We start from the raw sequence: 7,448 nt of genomic DNA, 5'->3' as shown, positions 1-7,448 counted from the left end.
AAAACAAAACAAAACACCCCAAAACAAAGATAATAGAAAAAAGTACAAAATATGAAAACAAAAATAATAGTAAAATGTATAAAAAATAAAAAAGATAAATACTATATATACGCATACTATACCATTTTATGCTATATACTGTATAACAGCATAAATACATCTATTGATTATATAATTTATAATTTAGAGTATATTTAGCTGGGATAGTTGTATACATGCAATAGACATAATTTATGAAGTAAGGACATAATTTAAAGTAATATTAAAAAATTAACAAAAAAATCCACGTTGAGCAAAACACCATTTTAAATGGAGGGGTTGTCAGTGGCGCAGCCGGGCAGCACTGGCTCCTAGCAGCCTGTCCTCATGTAAAACCGATCCTTTGCTCATCATGGATGTTTTTTGCGTTAGTTTTGACTTAGGATGTGTTAAATTAGGAGTTTTCTTGGTTGCTGAGATTTTTGGCGCCCACAGCTTCTGTGCCTGAGGCGAGTACGCCCTCCAAGGCATCTGCTCCGGCTTCCTCGGCTGCAGCGGGTCGGGTCAAACGGTGGGCACGATTTGCTCCTGCCTTGAGGCTGAAAGCTCACATCCAGGCGTCTGCGGTCGGCCCTTGACGCCAGCTTGTCGCGGCTGGCGCTCTGGCCCTCCCCCCAGTCACAGGATCAAGGCCCCTCCTGGGGGAGACGGCCCACCCGCCCTGAAGCAGCCTCATCAAGGGCCCTGCTTACGTGGGCCCAGGACAGGTTCTGGGGTACGTACAGCCTCAGCACCACAGCCCTGCAGCACCCCGGACGCCCCTGTGCCTCCTTCAGCCTTCACTCCAGGGTGCCCTTAGTCACTGGCATTGAGAGAATGACCAGACGGGAGGCCGCAGCTCGTGGGCCGCAGGGGGAGGGCCCTGAGGGGTTTGCTGAGCACCTCAGCCTCGGGAGCCTGCAGCTTGAGGGACGGCAGGGCAGGGGGAGGGCCCTGGGGGTAAATACAGAGGACGTGGGCCCCCGGGAGCCTGCAGCTTGAGGGACGGCAGGGGGAGGGCCCTGGGGGGTAAATACAGAGGACGTGGGCCTGGGGAGCCTGCAGCTTGAGGGACGGCAGGGGGAGGGCCCTGGGGGTTAATACAGAGGACGTGGGCCCCCGGGAGCCTGCAGCTTGAGGGACGGCAGGGGGAGGGCCCTGGGGGTAAATACAGAGGACGTGGGCCTGGGGAGCCTGCAGCTTGAGCGACGGCAGGGCAGGGGGAGGGCCCTGGGGGGTAAATACAGAGGACGTGGGCCTCGGGAGCCTGCAGCTTGAGGGACGGCAGGGCAGGGGGAGGGCCCTGGGGGGTAAATACAGAGGACGTGGGCCTGGGGAGCCTGCAGCTTGAGGGACGGCAGGGGGGGGCCCTGGGGGTAAATACAGAGGACGTGGGCCTGGGGAGCCTGCAGCTTGAGGGACGGCAGGGCAGGGGGAGGGCCCTGGGGGTAAATACAGAGGACGTGGGCCTGGGGAGCCTGCAGCTTGAGGGACGGCAGGGGGAGGGCCCTGGGGGTTAATACAGAGGACGTGGGCCCCCGGGAGCCTGCAGCTTGAGGGACGGCAGGGGGAGGGCCCTGGGGGTAAATACAGAGGACGTGGGCCTGGGGAGCCTGCAGCTTGAGGGACGGCAGGGCAGGGGGAGGGCCCTGGGGGTAAATACAGAGGACGTGGGCCTCGGGAGCCTGCAGCTTGAGGGACGGCAGGGCAGGGGGAGGGCCCTGGGGGGTAAATACAGAGGACGTGGGCCTGGGGAGCCTGCAGCTTGAGAGACGGCAGGGGGGGGGCCCTGGGGGTAAATACAGAGGACGTGGGCCTGGGGAGCCTGCAGCTTGAGGGACGGCAGGGCAGGGGGAGGGCCCTGGGGGTAAATACAGAGGACGTGGGCCTGGGGAGCCTGCAGCTTGAGGGACGGCAGGGGGAGGGCCCTGGGGGGTAAATACAGAGGACGTGGGCCTGGGGAGCCTGCAGCTTGAGGGACGGCAGGGGGAGGGCCCTGGGGGTTAATACAGAGGACGTGGGCCTGGGGAGCCTGCAGCTTGAGGGACGGCAGGGGGAGGGCCCTGGGGGTTAATACAGAGGACGTGGGCCTGGGGAGCCTGCAGCTTGAGGGACGGCAGGGGGGGGGCCCTGGGGGTAAATACAGAGGACGTGGGCCTGGGGAGCCTGCAGCTTGAGGGACGGCAGGGCAGGGGGAGGGCCCTGGGGGGTAAATACAGAGGACATGGGCCTGGGGAGCCTGCAGCTTGAGGGACGGCAGGGGGGGGGCCCTGGGGGTAAATACAGAGGACGTGGGCCTGGGGAGCCTGCAGCTTGAGGGACGGCAGGGCAGGGGGAGGGCCCTGGGGGGTAAATACAGAGGACGTGGGCCTGGGGAGCCTGCAGCTTGAGGGACGGCAGGGCAGGGGGAGGGCCCTGGGGGGTAAATACAGAGGACGTGGGCCTCGGGAGCCTGCAGCTTGAGGGACGGCAGGGCAGGGGGAGGGCCCTGGGGGGTAAATACAGAGGACATGGGCCTGGGGAGCCTGCAGCTTGAGGGACGGCAGGGGGGGGGCCCTGGGGGGTAAATACAGAGGACGTGGGCCTGGGGAGCCTGCAGCTTGAGGGACGGCAGGGGGGGGGCCCTGGGGGTTAATACAGAGGACGTGGGCCTGGGGAGCCTGCAGCTTGAGGGACGGCAGGGGGAGGGCCCTGGGGGTTAATACAGAGGACGTGGGCCTGGGGAGCCTGCAGCTTGAGGGACGGCAGGGGGGGGGCCCTGGGGGTAAATACAGAGGACGTGGGCCTGGGGAGCCTGCAGCTTGAGGGACGGCAGGGGGAGGGCCCTGGGGGTTAATACAGAGGACGTGGGCCTGGGGAGCCTGCAGCTTGAGGGACGGCAGGGCAGGGGGAGGGCCCTGGGGGTAAATACAGAGGACGTGGGCCTCGGGAGCCTGCAGCTTGAGGGACGGCAGGGGGAGGGCCCTGGGGGGTAAATACAGAGGACGTGGGCCCCCAGGAGCCTGCAGCTTGAGGGACGGCAGGGGGAGGGCCCTGGGGGTAAATACAGAGGACGTGGGCCTGGGGAGCCTGCAGCTTGAGGGACGGCAGGGCAGGGGGAGGGCCCTGGGGGTTAATACAGAGGACGTGGGCCTGGGGAGCCTGCAGCTTGAGGGACGGCAGGGGGAGGGCCCTGGGGGTTAATAAAGAAGATGTGGTGCAGAAGGCTTTAATTTTGAGGAAGTCCCATTTATTTATTTGTTCTTTTTCTGCTCGTGCTTTTGGTGTGATATTCATGAAGCCATTTCCTATTACAAGGTCCTGTAGATGTTTCCCTACACTGCTTTCCAAGATCTTTATGGTGTTGGCTCTTATATTTAGGTTTTTGATCCATCTTGAGTTGATCTTTGTATAAGGTGTGAGATGGTAATCCTCTTTCATTCTTCTACATATGGCTATCCAGTTCTCCAGGCACCATTTGTTGAATAGGCCATTTTCTCCCAGTTGAGAGGGTTTGGTGGCTTTATCGAATATTATATGGCTATATATATGAGGATCTATATCAGAGCTTTCAATTCGATTCCATTGGTCTGTGTGTCTCTCCTTATGCCAATACCATGGTGTTTTCACTACTGTAGCTCTGGACTGACAATATGATAGCCAGGCCCTGAGCCGCAACAGACTTCAGCTCCCACTTTGATTTATTGGACTTACTCCACTCAGCTAACATGGAGTTGAAGAAGGTCAACCACCATACCATGGAGCCTAGAGTGTCTACAACTGAAAGCAGGAGGATTGCATCCAGTATCCATGTGGAGTCTAAGCCCCCACTCGACATAGGTGTGCAATGGACACAACCAATCCAATGTCCACAGAGAAAATGTGGAATGGGTGTGGGAAGGGTGGCCATGGTGGCTGCTGGGTGCGGGGAATGGGAGGAAGAGATGAGATGTGGAGGCGTTTTTGGGACTTGGAGTTGTCCTGGGTGGTGCTTCACGGACAACTACGGGACATTGTGGATCCCCCCAGGGCCCACTGGATGGAACGTGGGAGAGTATGGGCTATGATGTGGACCATTGACTATGGGGTGCAGCGATGCCCAGAGATGTACTTACCAGGTGCAATGGATGTGTCGTGATGATGGGAGAGAGTGTTGCTGTGGGGGAAGTGGGGGGTGGGGGCGGTGGGGTTGAATGGGACCTCATACTTTTTTGAATGTAATATTAAAAAAAAAATGAATTAAAAATAAATAAATAAATAAAGGCGAGCAGTGCGAAATCCAGGTCTCCACACCCAGCTCCCGCCCCGTCGCAGGCCTGCTCCCTCTTGGGGCACCCGGCTTGCACCTCTGCCTGCGCGTGGCACCGTCCCCGGCCCCCCGTGGCGCCTCCGGCTTCTGCCGACTGCGCTTACCCTCACGAGCCTCCGTCCTGCAGTGAAGACCCTCCCAGGCCCAGCTCCACACCCTCGAAGAGCAGCCCAAGAGGCCCTGCTGGCCGCTGGCCCCCGCTGCCGAACGCGGCTTAGGGTGCCCATCCCGGTGCCTGCTGGCCTGTTGGCTCCTCCCAGGCCGGTGATGTGCATTTTCAAACAGCCCCCCCAGGAGTCCTTTTAACCCCCTCCCGGGCTCAGGGCTGGGTTCCTGTAGGGGCCAGGGCTCCCCCAGCCTCAGGGCTCCCCCCGGCCTGACGGCTGGGTCCCTCTAGGGGCCAGGGCTCCCCCCGGCCTCAGGGCTCCCCCCGGCCTGACGGCTGGGTCCCTCTAGGGGCCAGGGCTCCCCCCAGCCTCAGGGCTCCCCCCGGCCTCAGGGCTCCCCCCAGCCTCAGGGCTCCCCCCGGCCTCAGGGCTCCCCCCAGCCTCAGGGCTCCCCCCGGCCTCAGGGCTCCCCCCGGCCTCAGGGCTCCCCCCTGGCCTCAGGGCTGGGCCCCTCTAGGGACCAGGGCTCCCTCCAGCCTCAGGGCTCCCCCCAGCCTCAGGGCTGGGCCCCTCTAGGGACCAGGGCTCCCTCCAGCCTCAGGGCTCCCCCCGGCCTCAGGGCTCCCCCTGGCCTCAGGGCTCCTCCCGGCCTCAGGGCTCCCCCCGGCCTCAGGGCTCCCCCCGGCCTCAGGGCTGGGTCCCTCTAGGGGCCAGGGCTCCCCCCGGCCTCACGGCTGGGTCCCTCTAGGGGCCAGGGCTCCTCCCGGCCTCAGGGCTCCCCCCGGCCTCAGGGCTCCCCCTGGCCTCAGGGCTGGGCCCCTCTAGGGGCCAGGGCTCCCCCCGGCCTCAGAGCTCCCCCTGGCCTCAGGGCTCCCCCCGGCCTCAGGGCTGGGCCCCTCTAGGGCCCAGGGCTCCTCCTGGCCTCAGGGCTGGCCCCCCCAGGGCCCGTTTGTAACCCGAGTTGTACCTTCTGGTGGGAGGAGTCAAGGATGACGCAGTCTGGGCTGCTGCCCCACTCCCTGCTGGCCACGACTGCCCCTCCTGAAACAGCGGGGCCTTAGGAAGGGGTCTGAGCTGGGCTGGGGAGGAAATCCCCCAGGGCCGCCTGGCAATGTCTGGAGACACGCTCGGTTGTCAGGGCTGGGTGGGGAGCCGCTGGCGTCCAGTGGGTGGGGGTCAGGCTCCCACGGTGTCCAGGACGGCCCAAATCCCAGTGGACTGGAGCACGGCGGTGGCGGTGGGGCTAGAGCTGGCCTGGAGCTCCACAGTTAGGGTCCACCAGACGGCCAGGTCTCCACCAAGCTGGAGGGGGAGTCGGGGTGGCCTGAGGGTGCTCGGTCCCCAGCGACGCCCCCTGCTAGAAGCCACACCGCCTGTGAGCTCTCATTTGAGGGTGGGCAAGAGTGGTGGGCGCCCTTCCGTGCTCAGGCTGGTGCTCAGGCTGCTGAAGCTGTGCCTTCTGCATCTGTCACGCCCCCTTGCCGCAGGCTCTCTTCTATCAGCGCCCCACGAAGTCGGCTGTCATGGCTGAGCTGCCTGTGCAGGGGCCCACGTGGCAAGGAACTGAGGGCGGCCTCCGGTCAGCACCTCGAGGGACTGGAGCTTCAGTCCAACAGCCCGCGGGAAGCCGAGTCCTGCCCATAGCCACCCAGAGCGCTCGGGAGCGGCCCGTCCTCACTCGGACTTTCAGACGCCACCACGGCCCCGAGAAAAACCCAGAAGTGGAGGAACCAGATGCCCGATCCGCCGACACTGCGATCATAAATAACGTGGTTTGGTACTGCTTGGTTTTGGGGCCATTTGTTACACAGCTGTAGGTAGCTAGTACAGTAACTTGAAAAAGGCTATATTGGATTACAAGCCAAAGTATGAACTAAATATCCACGAATCCATACTGACAAACCAACGATTCAACAAATAACTATGTCAGGGAGGAGAGGAAAGTCTCCTGTGCAGGAGGATTTAAGATAATTTTTGCAGATACTCCTCCCTGAAGGGATGGGGGCATAACTCCCCGCTCGGCAGTGAAGGCTGCGCAGAGGGACTGCCTTCAAGAACGCACAATACGGACGCGGGTGGGAAGCCGACGAGCCACCTCAGCGACAAGCCTTGTCAGTAGCACGCACCTTGACAGGACGCGACAAGGACGCCCCTTCTTCCGTGGCCTTGCTCCCCAACACGCAGAGCCCAGCCTCACGGAGAGAAACCTGCGCGTCCCGCCGGCCTGCACGCTCCAGAGGCGCACCCGCTTACAGGAACGTCGAGCCTGTCGGAAACGACGTTCTGAGAAGCTAGCACAGCCTGAGCGCCGCGGTCACTGAAGGTCCCGTTTTGCCATCCTCTATTGGTCAAAAGCAAGCCCCAGGCTCTGTCCACACCCAAGGGGTGTGGAAACCAGAAGGCAGGAATTACGGCCACTGCAGGGATATGTACACACGCGTCTGCATACACATAAGCATGTGCACGGGTATAGAAATATTCACCGGGACGCCACGGACAATAAGCCCGAGACACCCTCCTACCAGCAGGCAGGCTGGAGGAAACTGGGAGTGTGCTTCTCTAAATGTGTCACCTACGGGGTTTACAAAAATGTAATTGGCATTTATTCAAAAGACACGATGAGACTGTCGTCATTCTCTTCCTTTTCTCTCACGGAACCAGCTTGTGTGGGACTCGCACGACTTGACGAAGCCCCATGACGCGTGGTTGGTGGGAGCGTCCTTCGCGTCCCCGCGTGCCTGGCTGGAAACTGGGGTCCTGACCACAGTTCCGGGAGGCTGACGCCTCAACACACCTCCTGTCCCAAGGGGGCTTTGCACCAGGACAGGGAGGAGCGAAACGGGCCGGTGCAGGGCCGGCGGCGGGCGCCGGGTGGGCGGCGGTACACAGGAAGGGCAGTGGAGAGGCGTTTGCCCCGAGGCGCTGCTGCTTGGAGGTCTCGCGGCTGGGCACCCCTTGGGGCTGGACGCTCCTCCGACATGCGGGGAGCTCCGTTGGGTCAGGCGGGCACCCTCCCACCCGCCTCCACCCGCGCT

This window comes from Dasypus novemcinctus, chromosome 18 (assembly GCF_030445035.2).
Source record: "Dasypus novemcinctus isolate mDasNov1 chromosome 18, mDasNov1.1.hap2, whole genome shotgun sequence".
Lineage (NCBI taxonomy): Eukaryota > Metazoa > Chordata > Mammalia > Cingulata > Dasypodidae > Dasypus > Dasypus novemcinctus.
Note: the sequence above shows the minus strand (reverse complement) of the source record.